This window comes from Melospiza melodia, chromosome 5, assembly GCF_035770615.1.
Source record: "Melospiza melodia melodia isolate bMelMel2 chromosome 5, bMelMel2.pri, whole genome shotgun sequence".
In the NCBI taxonomy this organism is placed as follows: domain Eukaryota; kingdom Metazoa; phylum Chordata; class Aves; order Passeriformes; family Passerellidae; genus Melospiza; species Melospiza melodia.
In genome coordinates, this window is record NC_086198.1 from 9,095,039 (window position 1) to 9,111,288 (window position 16,250).

The following is a 16,250-nucleotide window of genomic DNA, read 5'->3' on the forward strand; positions in this document are numbered from 1 at the left end:
TTAGCAGACTACTTTTAAGCAGGAATTAAATGTATATGATTACTGCTCCAACCATTTGCATCATTTGTCTTGTATACAATTTTTATTTTTCTATGTTGTTTTCTTTTCACTGCTTTAAAATTGAGCTCGTGAATTCTTGTTTTGCTGTTATATCCAGGAAAAAACCTGCTGGGATATCACAGCTATTGTGGAGCTCTGCCAAACAAGGGAGCCCACACAAACTGGCATGGGTCAAATGTTATAATATCAAGCATTCTTGACACCTTTTAAAAAGGTGCATTTTATTCATATTGCTCATGAAAAATTGTGCATGGAATTTCTTTTACAATATATAAACGGGGTCAGGCTGGGCCTGTCTAAAAGAAAAAGAACTCCATGAAAACCAAGCCCAAATCCTATTCATTCTCACAGAATCACATAATTACCTATGCTGATTGGGAAAGACCTTTGAGATCATTAAGTCCAATCTATGATCTAACACTACCTTGTCAACTACACCGCAGCAGCGACTGCCACATCCAGTCCTTTCTTCAACACTTCAGGGATTGTGACTCCACTATCTGCCTGTGCAGCCCATTCCAATGCCCAATCGCTCTTTCTTGAAGAACTTCTTGCTAATGCCCAACCAAAACCTCTCCTGGTGCAGGTTAAGACTGTGTCCTCTTGTCCTGTCACTGGGTGCCTGGGAGAAGAGGCTGACCCCCTCTCCCCCTCCAGCTACAACCTCCTTTTGGGTAATTGTAGAGTGTGATAAGGTCTCTCCTGAGCCTCCTCCAGGCTAAACAACCCCAGCTTCCTCAGCTGCTCCTCACAGGACTTGTGCTCCAGACCCTTCACCAGCTCCATTGCCCTTCTCTGGACACACTTCAGCATCTCAATGTCCTTCTGAAGTTTTGGGACACAGAACTGGACAGAGTACTCAAGGTGTGGCCCCACCAGTGCTGAGTACAGGGGAAGAATCCCTGCCCTGGTCCTGCTGGCTGCGCTATTACTGAGAGAGGCCAGCACAGCATTGGCCTTGTTGGCCATGTGGACACCCTGCAAGCTCATGTTGAGTCGCTGTCAGCCAGCACCCACAGCTCCCCTTCTGCCTGGCCACTGTCCAGCTGCTCCATCCCCAACCTGTAGTGCTCCATGGGGCTGTTGTGACCAAAGTGCAGGACTCGGCACCTGATCTGTTAAACCTCATCGTGTTGGATTCTGCCCAACCACCCAGCCTGTCCAGGTCCCTCTGCAGAGCTCTCCTCCAAAAGATCAATACTTGCACCCAACTTGGTGTCATCTGCTACTGGTAAACTCAATCCCTCCATCCAGATCATCAATAAACTAGCACATCACAGATTATCCCACCTGATATTATACACACAGGTTTTTCCTCAAGAAAGTATCACCTTATTAAGAAAGTCTCTACAATTTTACTTAATAATTAAGTAATAACAATGCTTTGAGACCATAAGAAAACAGGTTTTTGTTTCAAGTGAATTACTTCAGGAAAAGGTAAGTCTTGAGAGCCATGGAAGACAATAACAACATCTGAGAAACTGAGAGAATGGCATCAAAGTGCATCTGTTGAGGTGCTTTTCACTATTCCCAGATAGCTACAGATGTGAAGATACTGAATTCAAAGTGTTGACAAAGGAAGACAGAGAGACGCAAAAGAGTGGGAAGTCAGAAATATGGGGAAAGCCAATTGTGGGCCTAGGCAGGAGTATGTAAACAAGCAAAAGAACTCCAGACAACAGGAATGAAATGCCATTAATGAGGGTTAAAGCAAAATTCAGAAAGAAAGGCAAGGAAAGAGAGACTAGGAAGGTCAGCAATTTGCTCTTTATGTTGAGAGTAGTGAGAACGCACAGGGCTCTAGGGATGGACATGAGCCAGCAGGCACTTTTCACATTAGGACTGGTGGGCAGCCCATCATGGGTGACAATGCAGTGGGCCTCTGCCACAGCCCTCTTGCTCAAAAAGTAGACAAAGTGTTCTTAATGTAACTGGATGTTAGCCCATGGGAAAAATCTATGAGGCCTTCAGAGTCCTGGGTGTGTAAAATCTTGCAACCACAGTACACTGACACGTCCATTTGAGTCACCAGTGGTGACTACATTACAGTTATAAAAGTGATGACTACCAAGTATAAAAATAGGACTTTGTTCTTGCACAGCAGTCAGGCACACTAAAGGCAGACTCAGACCTGCTCCAAATGTCTTTGCAGCCTCATGGGTATCTTTCCACTCACTCCAGCAAGAGCTGAATAATAAATATTGCACCAAAGATGTGCAAGGCAGGCACATCTTGCAATATATTCATAACAGTGACATTTGACTGAGCTGTAATGGACCATGAGTCATGTACTGCTAGATGTAACAGTCTGACAACAAAAAATGCTACACACATAATAAGGAGAGGGGGTGGGATGGGAATGCTGTGCAGGGTAAGTAAAAGTTATGTGCCTCCAAAAGCCACAGAAACTAAAAGATTATCTGGCCATAGATGCACTTGAAGGCCTAGAAGCAGTGACATTTTAAAGACTCAGTAAATCAAGAATGCAGGAATTGCCCATCCAGCCACTTTAGGTAGTTATGTGATCCCTAACTATTCTAAAGTTAAGAAATGGCAGCCTGATAAAAGCTTCTTGTTTTGCAATAGATTTGAGTACTATCTATAAGTTTGCTAAGTACAGTCCCAAACAGATTCAATTCTCTGCTGCTCATGGCCAAGCTCAGCTCTGTAACAACTTCTTAAACACAGATGCATGAATGTAATCATTAAACAAAACCTTTTTAGTTACCAGAGCTAAACTACTCAGCCTCAGATTTCACAGTACCCAGGCAAGGTGAGGAGGGCAGGACAGACCCAGAGGTGGCAGCCAAACTCAACCAAGAGTGCAGATCATCAGGAAAATTCCTGGTGATGAGGCAGGTCAGACCAAGCCATGAAAGCAGCCTTTGGACAGGGAGTTGATCAACAGAGCCCATGGCCAGCAAGGGCTGCACGTGAGCTAGAAACCACAGTGATAGAGCTCAGACAGGGACTGAAGGCCTGGGCTAAGCTGAAATCAGGATTCCTGGCCCATGGACAAAGGTGTAGACAGAGGCCCAATGGTCAGGACAATTAAGGTCTAGTAGTGCCCTGATCATAGAACATCCTGAGCTGGAAGGGACCCATAAAGATCACTGAAGTCCAAGTCCTGTTAAGAGGCTGCACCAGCAGCAATCAATTGAATGATTCACCATGCAGTTAAGAATTGTATGTAAGGAACATATATTAATATGTGCTGGAAACTTTTTGGTCAAAGGGCTAAAAATTATCAGTATCATTTCAGTTTTCATTTAGCAATGACAGATGTGGGACCAGCTGTTGTCATCTTATTGCAGGGGTTCCATACCCTTGTCTCCTATCACAAAAGTTTCATACCTTCCTGGTGCTTCTCATGGACAGCTCCTCCAAGCACTGACTCTATCCTCTTCACAAAGCAACCAACTGACCCCAGTTCCCATCTCCAGCCACCACCCCACTCTTTTATAGCACTCTTCTTCTCACTGGTTACAGCTGTGGCCTGTTAAAGTCAGGCCTGTTCCTAACCTTTGATAATAGGCCCAGCTGCAACTCCTTAGGGGTGAAATTACTTTCTACACTATCTTTATTTTCTTATATTCCATCCCCCTACAACCAGTTTTGTGACTATTATGAATTAGGAAGGCAGCTGAGACACAATTTATGTTTTACAAAGGTTGTTTTCTTCTGGGTTTTTTTTTGGGGGGGTGGAGGGGTATGTATTATAAAACACTATAAAACACTATGAGCCACTACACGTGAGAGAATTGCAGTTTTTACAATGACTGCGTCTTACATGCTTAAAGATAATCTTGAATATGTGTCAATTTTTAGTTTGCTACTTCAATTGTTCAAATATAAATGCTCCATAAAATGCTGACCCTGTTAAAATCAATTATGATCATTGTAATTCCTCTTTTTAAGAATTAGGTTTTCAGATTTTCATCAATTCTTTACTGAAAATCAATGGTTAAAATAGGCAACTCTTTCTACATTGACATCTAGCTCAAAGTTTCATTAAAATATTGTTAAAATGTTGGACAGATGGATTAACTGAGACCAAACATTACCCCATATAAATTAACCCTAAAAGTATAATGAAAGCTCTCTTTCACACATGCTACTATACAGCTTTTGTTAATAAGATTTCCCCTTCTTGGATACTCAAAATGAAGTATTGTTCATTGCCATGTGGCTCACATTAAATACAAGGAAACAAACAAAAACACAGTAAGTCTTTGACATTTTAATGACTGTGGATCAGCTACTCCTACCAGAAGCTGCTCTATTAGCTAATTACACTCACTGGTAAAAACATTAATTTCAGCTCCTGCCCTTTTCTGCTAACTTTGGGTTCAGATCTGGGTGCTGGAAAAGGTTATATGCATTATCAATAACCCTTAAGGCCTCAGCTGAGATGAGAGTCCCTTTGGCATTTCATAATTAGAATATGAAAGAAAGCTTTTGAATAAGATTGCTTACACAAGACAGAAATAGAGAAATGCTAGAAGTGAATGGACATCAGAGCATCTCCATTTTAGGATAGGGAATTTTCTTTCATGGGGGGAAATGCTTTTATAGTATCCATGCTGGTGGTCTAGCTGCCTCCAAGGGCCAGTCAATAAAATTTTGCACAAGCACAAGCTTCCCATTAATCTCAACTTTTAGAATTCAGGTGGATTACTTAATGATGCCAGCTCCTACTGCTACCAGAAGCATTTGCAGGTTTGCAGTAGTTCACAGGATCTTCTCGCCATCTTAATTTGAAAAGCACAGATTTGCTATTGAATATAGATGAGACAGAAAATATCTTTTCAGTACAGTATTGTGTTAAATGTAAATTAGCTCTCTTTAGAAGGAGAGACATAGTGATCAAACTTAAGAATCACCATCTGACTGAAGATGATACTGGCTGACATAGAGTGAGAATAATTAAAGTATATGAAAGTTAAGTGAAAGACTGATGCATATGGTAAGAACCAAGACACCATTGGACTACTGCCTACCATGATGTCAGGGTACTACTTTGTACCAGAAGAGATGTCCAATGAAAAGAGGGCAAACCCACAAAGTAAAGTTGTTATCTAATTTTGAACATTCTCCTGAGATCAAGCCAACTATGGCTGGCACCTTTGCCTGTAGTCAGTCTCATATTATAGTCAGTCTCATATTATATGGAGGGAAAATAATAAACCTTTGTGAATGGACAAACTGAGCTCGAGCATCATGGACTGATGGCAATATATCAGAGATACAAGAACTGGAGTACCATTAAAATATTTCTTACACTAAAACACTATTAAAAGATAATATTTTAGGCCCTAGGTGATCCCACAAAAATATTTGGAAATATTACAGATTCCAAGAGAAAAAAATACAAAGCCATGCAAGCACAATGATTTTCCTAAATGCCAGTGTTGAGAAAACAAGGAGTAGATGTCACGTGAATCTGACAGTGATGAAGACAGCTGCACAGACACATGGCTGGGGCTGCTAAAGGCTCAGACTCTGGGTAATACACCAACAATTCCAACGTGGAAGTCTGCCCCCATCATTCTCTGTACTCACATATTCACCCTGATAGATACACACAAAGAGATAAGGATCTACTAGCTGTCTCTTTGGTCCCTACCAAAAGATGATTTTGCCTGTTTTTTTTTTTCCCTAAATAACTTTCAGTATTTAAAATAAAACCAGTGGAACTGGAAAAGATTACATCTGTACTTCAGAAATATATTGAAAAGATAAGCATACACCTCCAAGGAACACAATTACTTTCAGCATTGACCTGCTCTGCATGGAATATTACTTGGACATGACGAAGGAAACCAGCACAAGAAATGAAAAGTAAGTAAGAAACAGACTCAACAGAACATAGCGATATGTAAAGTAGAACTACTCATTTGAGGGACAAGTCTTAAAGAAGATCTTCAAGGATCCATTTGAGGATGAGTCTTTTCCTAATATTTTCAGTGATGACCTGGACACAAAAAATTACATGCATTAATTACTCTTTACTGATGTAAAACTGTAAAGCAGCAACAGTCTTGGCTGAGGACCAAGAGCTTATACACAAAGAGCTCTATGACCCTAAGGACTGAAGTAATAGAAACTGGATTAAATTTTAATACCACAAAATACAGTGTTATGTACTTGAGGGCCGCTATGAAATACAGACAGCTGGAAGCAGTAGAGAAAAAGGGTGGCCATCATAGGATACCCAAGACACTCATTTGATACAGCTTTGAAAAAGACAACTGAAATCATATGATGCATAAGGAAAACTATTTCCAGCAAAGAAAATACAAATGCTATTGTATAAAGCACTTTTAGTTTTGCAGTACAATTACAGTCTGTACTTCTGAACATTTATGTTAAAAAACATACAAACTGGATCAGGTGCAGAGAATTCTTCAAAGATAATCAAAGGAATAGACAGCTTCTCTGTCTACCAAAGGGAGACTTAGAGTCACTGACATACACTGGGAAAAATAAATTAAGCCAATTATGATACCACATATGCATTGGGCTTGCAGGGCAAGGTTTTAATAGTGGTAGGGCTACAAGGGTGGCTCCTGTGAGAGTCAGCCAGAAGCTTCCTCCATGTCCAACAGAGCCAAGACCAGCCAACTCCAAGACAGGCCACTGGCCAAGGCGGAGCCTGTCAGCAATGGTGGTAGCACATATGGGATAACAGATTTAAGAAGGAAAGGAAACCATTCTGCAGAAAAAAACAGCAGCCAGAGTGAGCAACAGCTCTGCAGACACCAAGGGCAGCAGAGAAGGAGGGGATGGAGGTGCTGCAGGTAGCAGATCTGAGTTTCCTCTGCAACCAGTGATGAAGAGCATGGTGAGGCAGCTGGGCCCCTAAAACCCACGGAGGTCCACGGTGGAAAAAAGATCCACTTGCAAGACTATGCAAAACTCCACATCAGAGCAAGGGGATGTCCAAAGGAGGCTGTGATCCCTTGGGAAGCAGGCTTCTGCCAGGACCTGTGGACTCATGGAGAGAGGAGGCCACACTTTGCTGGGAGGACTTGTAACTCTGTGGGGGACCCACGCTGGAGCAGTCTCCTCCTGAAGGACTGCAAACTGTGGAAGAGATTAATGTTGGAAAAGTTCATGAAGAACTGCAGTCCATGGGAGCAACTCACATTGGAGATGATAAAGGAGGGCCTTCTCCTAGGAGGGATCTCACACCAGAGGAGGTAAAGAATGTGAGGAATAACCACATCCCCCATTTCTTGTCCCTCTGCAGTGTTTTGGGGGGAGAAGTAAAGAAAATGGGGAGTCAAGGTGAGCCCAATAAGACAGGGGATGTTTGGGAGCATTGTTTTAAGATTAGTAAGATTTCTCATTATTCTACTCATTATATTACTCGTTTCTCATTATTCTATTTTTTGGCAATGAATTAATTTCTCCAGGTAAAGTCTGTTTTGCCTTTGACAGTAATTGGTGACTGGGCTCTCCCTGCTCTTATCTTGACCCATGAGCTTTTCATTACATTTTCTCACGCTGTCCAGCTGATCAGAGGAGCGGTAGAGCCCTTTGGTGGGCACCTGGCATCCAGTCAGAGTCAAACCACAACATCAGATAGGAAAGCACCAGCAAGGAGAGGTTAATCTAGGCTAAAGAATACTGGCAAAAGGACAAATGGATTCATAATGGCCACAAATACTTAGGCCAGAATTAGGAAGAGGCTCCTTGTTTAATCAGTAAAATGCATTTTTGCAAGAGCCTTCCAACCAAAGTAGTGAGCACTAGAAATATCACCCACTTCAAAACGCATCTTAAGCTGTCCATGAAAGGGACTCTAATATGTTCTATGATATGATTTCTGAAAACAGCTGGAGGCTAAACCTAGTGACACAGAGATCATTTCACTCCTCTTCCTATTTTCCTATGACTATTCAACAGTTAATCCATACATATGCACACATTCCACCTTACAGGAGAGATTATGGACTATGCTTGTCATCATAGCTGGTGTAGCCATGAAAGAAACACCTGTGTTGTTCTTACAGCTTCACTTGACTGGTCAGCTAAGTGAGGTACAGGGGTACCTCTCACCAGATGACATTTAACAGTTGTTTCTTCCCCCACCCAGAAGTTTCAGCCTATTTCAAATCACCTTATTGAATCAACATACATCAACTACCATTTTCTATAGCCTGGTGACAAAAAACAAAATTACAGGAACACTTTGAAATAAATAAGTTTTGTGTGAAGGCAAACTCTTTGTAGCCCTGCATTTAGCTCTCTGCACAGAAAGCTAGATGACATAAAAAATGCTATCCCAACAGTAACAATTCATTATGACAACAAAATTAAATGACTGTCTTTGTAAATTCAAAGGTCATTTGCAAGGTTTCACTAGCACCTTTTACGATCTTTACTGATGAAAACAATCCAGCCTTTTCAACATCAGGAAAGAGGGAATGAAAAGGCAAATGAAATTAGTCTAATTTCCATGTATTGCCAGAATATTCTTCACAAATAGAATTATTTCTGTTTAACTTTTTTTATGAGGAACTTTTTTATGCTTTCTTACAGATAATCTGTTACAGATCCGGAATACACTTTTCATTAATCCAAATCTGTTCTGTCTGTTGTCGTTCTGCCTCTATCACAGGATCTGAGAGCATCTGTTATTCCCTGGGTCCACACCAGCATAAGCATTACTCATTTTGTGTGTATGTTTCCAAGGAGGAAGATATTTAAGGGAATGGTCTGGAGGACAATCACAGAGTACAATCACAGTGCTCTCTCTCTTGGCACCAGAAACCTAAATGTGCTTAACCTGGCCTTCCAATTCAGGGACTATCTCCTAATCATGGGAAACTTAGTAGAATCAATGTTTGCAAATTGTGGATTATTATACTGCTATTTCTAACTCAGAAATGTAAAATTTCTGTCATATGCATTATTGCATATATATCTATATCTATATCTATATATATAATACAAGGTATGTTAAAATAATTTTATTGATATATTGTGGAAGTGAATTCAGAGAACTTTTGCATGACTGCCTTAGTATAGCTATATAAAAGGATAAAAGGAACACAAATATTTTTTGTCACAGTAAAAAGATAATAAGCACACAAGACTGAAAAGTATCACTTCCCAAGACATACCAATAACCCAAATATCTAGAACTGGTGGGTTCTAAGAGCTGCTAACACTATGAGAGTCTAAAAAATGCAATTCATCAGTATAGAGTTGCTGACACCTAGGATTCAGGGTGAAAAACCAAGTACCTATGAAATTCCAGTTACACTGTGAGCCATCATATAGCAGAAAGGAATGATGAGAGTGCAATGGTAGGTTACCAACAGATTCTGAAAGACACAATTTCATAGGCTGCTTTCAGATGACCAAATATAAATGGGCAAAGGTCATTCATATCAGAGATCCAAAGGCACCTGGACTGATCAAATAATTTATTTCATATGCTGGTAGCAACAGAATCTGGTTTGCAGACAGAAAGGGACATTATCATATGGATCTTGACACTGTAAATGTAATCAAGGATTGATAGGAAAATGGGAAGATAAGCTCTAGAACAAATGAAGTAAAAAGAAAAAGTGCAATTTTACCTACTGTTATTGTAACAACACATATTTTCATCAGACTTTCAACCTTGCATAAGATTTATTTCCCAGCTGGTATGCACCAGGTGTGTTGCAACAGCACAGTCCATGGGAAGAGGACCTGACTGTTGGCATACAAGGCAAGTAAGCAAGATGATTTTTACTATTTTTACTATGTCTGGAGTCAACATTTATTTCTACAATTCAGAAGTGATAAGGACTAGCACAAAATAGAAAAGCAGCAATAGAAGTATCTAATTCCCCCCACTACTCTACTTTTGGGGGAGTATTTAGCTTAATAATTTATGAATATTCATCAATTCCTTAGACATTGACTAAAGCTTAGAGTGTCCATGTCTCAGATAACCAAAATGTCAAAGCTTAAGGCTACATTGCAAGCAATTTTCATTGCCAATATTGAATTCAGGGACCACCATAAAGTTACTGCTGCAGAAAGAATAAAATTTTAGCACAGCTTTTTTCAGATATTTATAGTGACAGAATCTTTCAACTGTACATCATAATTCAGAGCTGCTCTAGTAGTATGAATTTAATTTAGCAAAAGCTAGCCTCTGTGAGATGAATATCATATTTCAAATATGACAACATATCATATTTTAAAACTGAACAAAGTCACAGCTTTCCTACTGATAGGGAGTTCAACATGTAAGAAGTGAGCTGAGTCACCCCTTGAGACATGTTTCTTTAGCATCAATTCCCACAGAATACTCCTGCAGTGCTTCCTCATTCCTCTGTCTAACTCCATAAGCCTATTCTCTTCCTAGAATAGTGGTCACCAGAAAGTAAGACAGGAATTAGAAAGCATTAGAGATTCTGAGTAAAATTTGAATTTATGTGAATTCTATTCATTTACCACATGCTAGAAGAGAGCCATGTGGATTTTTACAAACACAGCCAAGTTCTGCAAGACACAAGCAAACAAAAGAGATCTGCTCTACACAAATACTGGTGGGAGACACAAATATATAAATCTTTTGACAAATAGATAATCAATGATTAGAACTTTTTACATTTCCAGCCCATCATAAATGTTTATTGAACACATGGTAAAGATAACATAGGTAATATAAAATACTGATGTCTATAAGACAGCAACTGATTTCCTGCAATAAACTGACAGGCTAAGGTCTAGGACTTAACCACTGTGAAAAACATTTAAGCAGTTCTTTCTTATCACCCAAATAATTTTGACCCAGTTTATGCACAAGTGTCACAACTGCAATGCTTAAAATGTAAACTCAAACTACATGTTTTCTTCATTCTCTCCCAACACTCAGAAAAATGATAATTCTTTCCCAGTTCGTAAATAGATATGAAATTGTCTCAGGTCAACATTTTACATGGTACTTTTTTGTAAAACAAATCATAAGGATATCCCTCAAATTATTTTTAATTGTTGAAGGTTAAAAATACAATAATGAATACAGGCAGAACAACATTCCTAAAGGACAGAGTCTCCCATTTGTGGTAGAAATAGCAGTGTAGGTTTCCACAGGAATGATTCACTCATTATATGACAGTGAACTGCTACTCTGTTCACATTAGTGAATTATGCTGCAGTTAGAATCATTCAGTGACTGGATCTATCTTGGGGGGACATTTATTTCATGGCAGGGCTATTATCACAATTTATATAGAAGACATACCTGCTTTTAGCTTGTTCAGATAACAAAGCAGTCTTTAAACAGGTTTGTAACCTGAAACAATCATCCATTCTAACACCTAAACCTTTCATGTGCAGGACTAAATACTGTATTGAACTGTTATTTTTAATGCTCTGATGAGAGTAATACCACCTCACAAACTCTACTGGTTTGTCCTCTAAGGGGCATGCATTTGAGTAAGAATAGCAAAAAACAGACTCACATTGATCCTGAGTTAAGGCTGAACAGCTGGAATCCAGTCAATTTGTAGGTGAAGTCAAGACTTAGATTTTCATTTGATTATGTAAGTATCTAGGGGTCTTACAAATGCTTTAGACACCCTGTTAGACTACTTGTTCTCTTCAGAGATACAACACATCTGTATGCAGACCAGTGTTCTCAAAAGAGGAACAACTTGGCTATGTTTGTGGTTGCAGAGTTACCTTAACCATCAGAGAGATTGTTTCATGAATCTTTTACTCCCTGCATCAAAATTACTTACAGAAGTAAATGCAGACTCTCTTTTCACTCTTCTTCAGCACCTGTGCAAAAACGATCCTCCACTCCATTATTTTCTGTTCATACATGATATTTTTCTACTTAGTAAATATCTGTTTGAAGGAATATTATTTAGAGAGTCTTACAGAGTACCAACCACTTGACTGGATCCACTGATTTGCCTCATGCATGCAGATATTTGATCAAAATTGCGTAAGCATTAGCTTTGAAAACCAAATAGCAAAATCCCTTCTTTTGGAAGCCCTATATATTTTTAGTACTTTGCTATTTTAAGTTTTGCACATAAAGGAGCTACAGTTCCTGATTGACCCCCTTTGCTCTGCACAGATTGATGTGCTCTCCATGTCATATTACAGAGGATGTGTTATGCTGTTCAACAGCACCCTTATTCACATCCTGACTGCATGCAGTCCTGCTGTATAGCAGTACTGTGGGAACAGATTGCTTTCATGACAGTTTTGAGACTCAGAGGGAGCCAGTTTGGATTGCAATTTTATTTTTAATCATCCTACAAAGGATGTCTACAATCTAAGACACAACTCTCTCCAACATGATGCCAGTGTAAATAACTGGATGCTTCTTAATGTTTACCTTATATAGCTTTAAAAGGCAAGCCATGATCCTGGAGAGATTCAGAGTCCTAGTACCAGTTAAAAAAAAAAAAAAAAAAAAGGCATTTTTTTCCGTTCCCATCTTCTTTTTCTTGTAATAGTTACATAGAATCGTGATGAATTTGGGAAACTGCTCCAAAAACTATATGGAAGTATCCACGTTCAGCTTGAATTCTGGATTCCTGGATAACCAGAGTAGTATGACTCAGAGGACTGGATAAACTTCCCAATCCTCTGTTTCACAGAAGTACTTCAAGTACTTTTTCAACATTTTCAATGACAATCGTGTGATTATTTTAGTCCTTTGCACTTGCACTGTGAAATGCTCAAATTAAAGAAGACCAATTAAGCACATTCTTTTTGTACAGGATAACACTTATCTCAAGTGGTGTAATTGGCACTTTGGTTATGTGTACACTATGTAATGCAGTGCAATGCAGAGATATCCAGCCTAACAGGAAAGAACACAATCATGGTAATTACAATAAGAGTGCAACAATGTGGAAGGGAGGAGAACTTTGAACAAAATTAACTTCTGGAACAAAAGCTTCTTTAGCATCCACACTTGGTTCCTCTAAACAGCTTTAGAATATTTTTACCAGCGGATAAATGAAAGTGCCAGGCAGTAATTGTCTTTGATAGACAAGAAAAAAATATCTGCATCTCATTACTGAGTCCCACTACAGCAGATCCATTTTAATCAACTGATTCCAGTCTCATTTCCTAGACAGAAACTCACATCTTCCAGAATAAATGGCCACCTAATTACACAGTCTCTATGGCCTTATAGCTCTGTGCAGGTAGTTATTATCCTATCAAGGTTTCCATGACAACTTTCTTTGGTCACAATGGCCACTAAGTAAAGCCATTCATTTAAATGAACACATTTTTGTTCAAAGCAAGATGTAATGAACTATCACTATCCATCTTATTCTATGTATTCTGAAGGATACTCACAAGGGATTCCCCACACCTTTAGCCACGTGTTGTATTCTCCATTGGATTAAGGCTCCCACAAAGTGAAATCCACTTTTCAGTTGCGGAACAGTTCAGTGAAATCCAAAGATGTTGGATTTCAATCCCAGGACTGAATGGGAGAAAGAAAATAAATTAATTGCATGGAATAAAGATCACATGTGCCAACCACATAAGAAGTGCCAAATACCTTTTTATAAAAATAAAAAGATACCTCTTTTTTTAAAAAAGCTCATGGACTCATTCACCAGCTGTGCTGCATCCCTCTTGAGGCAATACCATCCAGGCAGAAAGAAAACACCATCCTGGAGAAGTATTTCTGAGAAACACAAGGAGTTAGTAATCAGCCACAAATTACTTAATTAATAAAGAACCAAATTATTATGCTAACTAATCTTGTGATTATAGACTGATTTAAGCATTGCTGATAAGTACTATTATTATTAGTCAGCAATGCAGCCATATCCTACAGTATTTCATTTGCATTAGAAAAGATGAAACTGTAAGAGATTAATACTTTTAATACTTTTTCTGATTTATGGAAATTTAACTGCTTGCCTCCTGTTACTCTAAGTAGCCATGTGGATAAATCACCTTTCCCTATTTTAAAGAAACAAAACTAGAGATCTTTTTAAAGTTACTTCAATTCTTAATATTTCTCACGACAAAACTCTCCATTTTGTTGACATGTTGGATTTTGTCTCATACTACAAAAAAACACTTGGTTACCAATATCTGGTTATACTAAGATGATTAGAGTGCCATCAGCTGTAGGATGACAATGGTCCTTTGTGCTTTCTGTCTGTTTCCAGGTGTATGTACACACCACAATACCTGCCTTCTTCAAATTATATTTCTGGTGGTTCACTTTATTTATTCTGGATTTTTACGTATTTTCCCCAAAAAATGAAGCAAAATCAAAACTATTTTACACAGAATGTTAAATGTTGCAAGGGGGAAGTTGAAAAGGAGGAAAAACATATAAGTCATATCACAAAGCAAAGCTTATATATTAATGGTGTGAATATGAGAGAAGATAATGGCAAAATTAAATGATAGCTTGTTACAAAGTACAAATCAAATTTTGTATCATTTTCTTATGACTCTAGCAGATGGTCACCTTTCACATAACTGACTGAGCATGGAACCTGCTTTGCACTGGATTCACTGCCTGCTCTATGGGATGCTCTATTGAGCACAGTCTCAGCAAATTTGCTTGTGACACCAAGCTGTGTGCTGCAGTTAGCAGGCTGGAAGGAAGGGACAGCGTCCAGAGGGACCTTAGACAGGCTTGAAAGGTGGGCCTGTGAGAGTCCCAAGAAGTTCAACTGAGCCAGCTGCAAGGTCTTGCACCTGGGCTGGGGCAATTCAAAGCACAAGTACAGGCTGGCCAAGAATGGATTGAGAGCAGCCCTGAGGAAATGGACTTGGGAGTGTTGTTGACATGACCCTATGACATGTGCTAGCAGCCCAGAAATCCAATCACATTGTGGGCTTCATCAAAAGCAGAGTGGCCAGCAGGTCAAGGGAGTTGATTCTACCCATTTTGTTCCTCTGAAATGCCATCTGCAGTGCTGCACCCAACTCGGAGGTCCTCAACATAAGAAGGACATAGACCTGTTGGAGCAAGTCCAGAGGAGGTCCATGAAGATGATAAGAAGGCTGGAGCACCTTTCCAATGAAGACAGGCTGAGGGAATTGGGGTTGCTCAGGTTAGAAAACAGAAGGTTCCAGGGAGGCCTTAGAACAGCCTCCACGTACCTGAAAGGGGCCCAGAAGAGAGACAGAGAGGGACCTTTTACACAGGCATGTTGTGGTAGGACAAGGGGGACTGGCTTCAGACAGAAAGTAGGTTTACATTTGGTATTAGGAAAGAATTGTTAACTGTGAGAGTGAGGATCACTTGCACAGGCTGCTTAGAAGTGCTGTGGATGCCCCATGCCTGGAAGTGCTCAAGGCCAGGTTGGATGTGTTTTGAGTTGCCTGGCCTTGTGGAAGGCATCCCTCCCCCTGGCAGGGAGACTGGAACTAAGTGATCTTTAAGGTCTTTCTGTGATTATATGAAAAAATACTGTTGACCTTTTCTTTAAGAACACTTAGACAGCAAATGCTTTTCTACAGGGTTTCTGAGATGTTATTCCACAATTATATATAACCAAGGTGTTTGACAAAGATTGTAGCCTATTACATTCAATGGCTTAATGCCAGGTAGTTGGCTGAAAGCCACAGCACTTTGCACAACTGAACAAAGGGTCTTGCAAGAACCTTCCAGAAATACAGGTGCCTACATTCTTTCTTAGACAATTAGAGTAATTACTGATCACAATGCTCACATACAGTAACGAATATACGTCTTAAAATATGTTAGAATTTACTAGTTTAACTTAATGCATTTTTCTGAGAAGTCTTATGATATTTTGTAAACTTGAACATGCATGACTGACAACAGAAACTGAATACCTAACAGATACCAATTTGAAAAAATCAGTAGTACTAGTAGTGCTTAAGAGGTATATTTAGCTGTTTAAGTGGGTAGGTGGCACTCTGAAGACACTGAGACTTTAAAAAGTTTTCATTAAAAAGGAGTGGGATTTAGAACATTTCCGTAACATCCAAGATTTTTTTTCTTTACTATTAATGCACTATGGTCCAATTATAGTGAAAGCACAATTAGCAGTAATTCAACAAGAGTTTTCATAAATCCTTCTTGCAACATCTATCCCATTTGCCGGTCTTCATTCCTCCACTTTTCATAATTAGCTCCCTCTAGTTACACAGAATTATTTGACTGATAGAATCAATGAAAGAAGTTCCGCTATTCTTTTAAGCCAGCC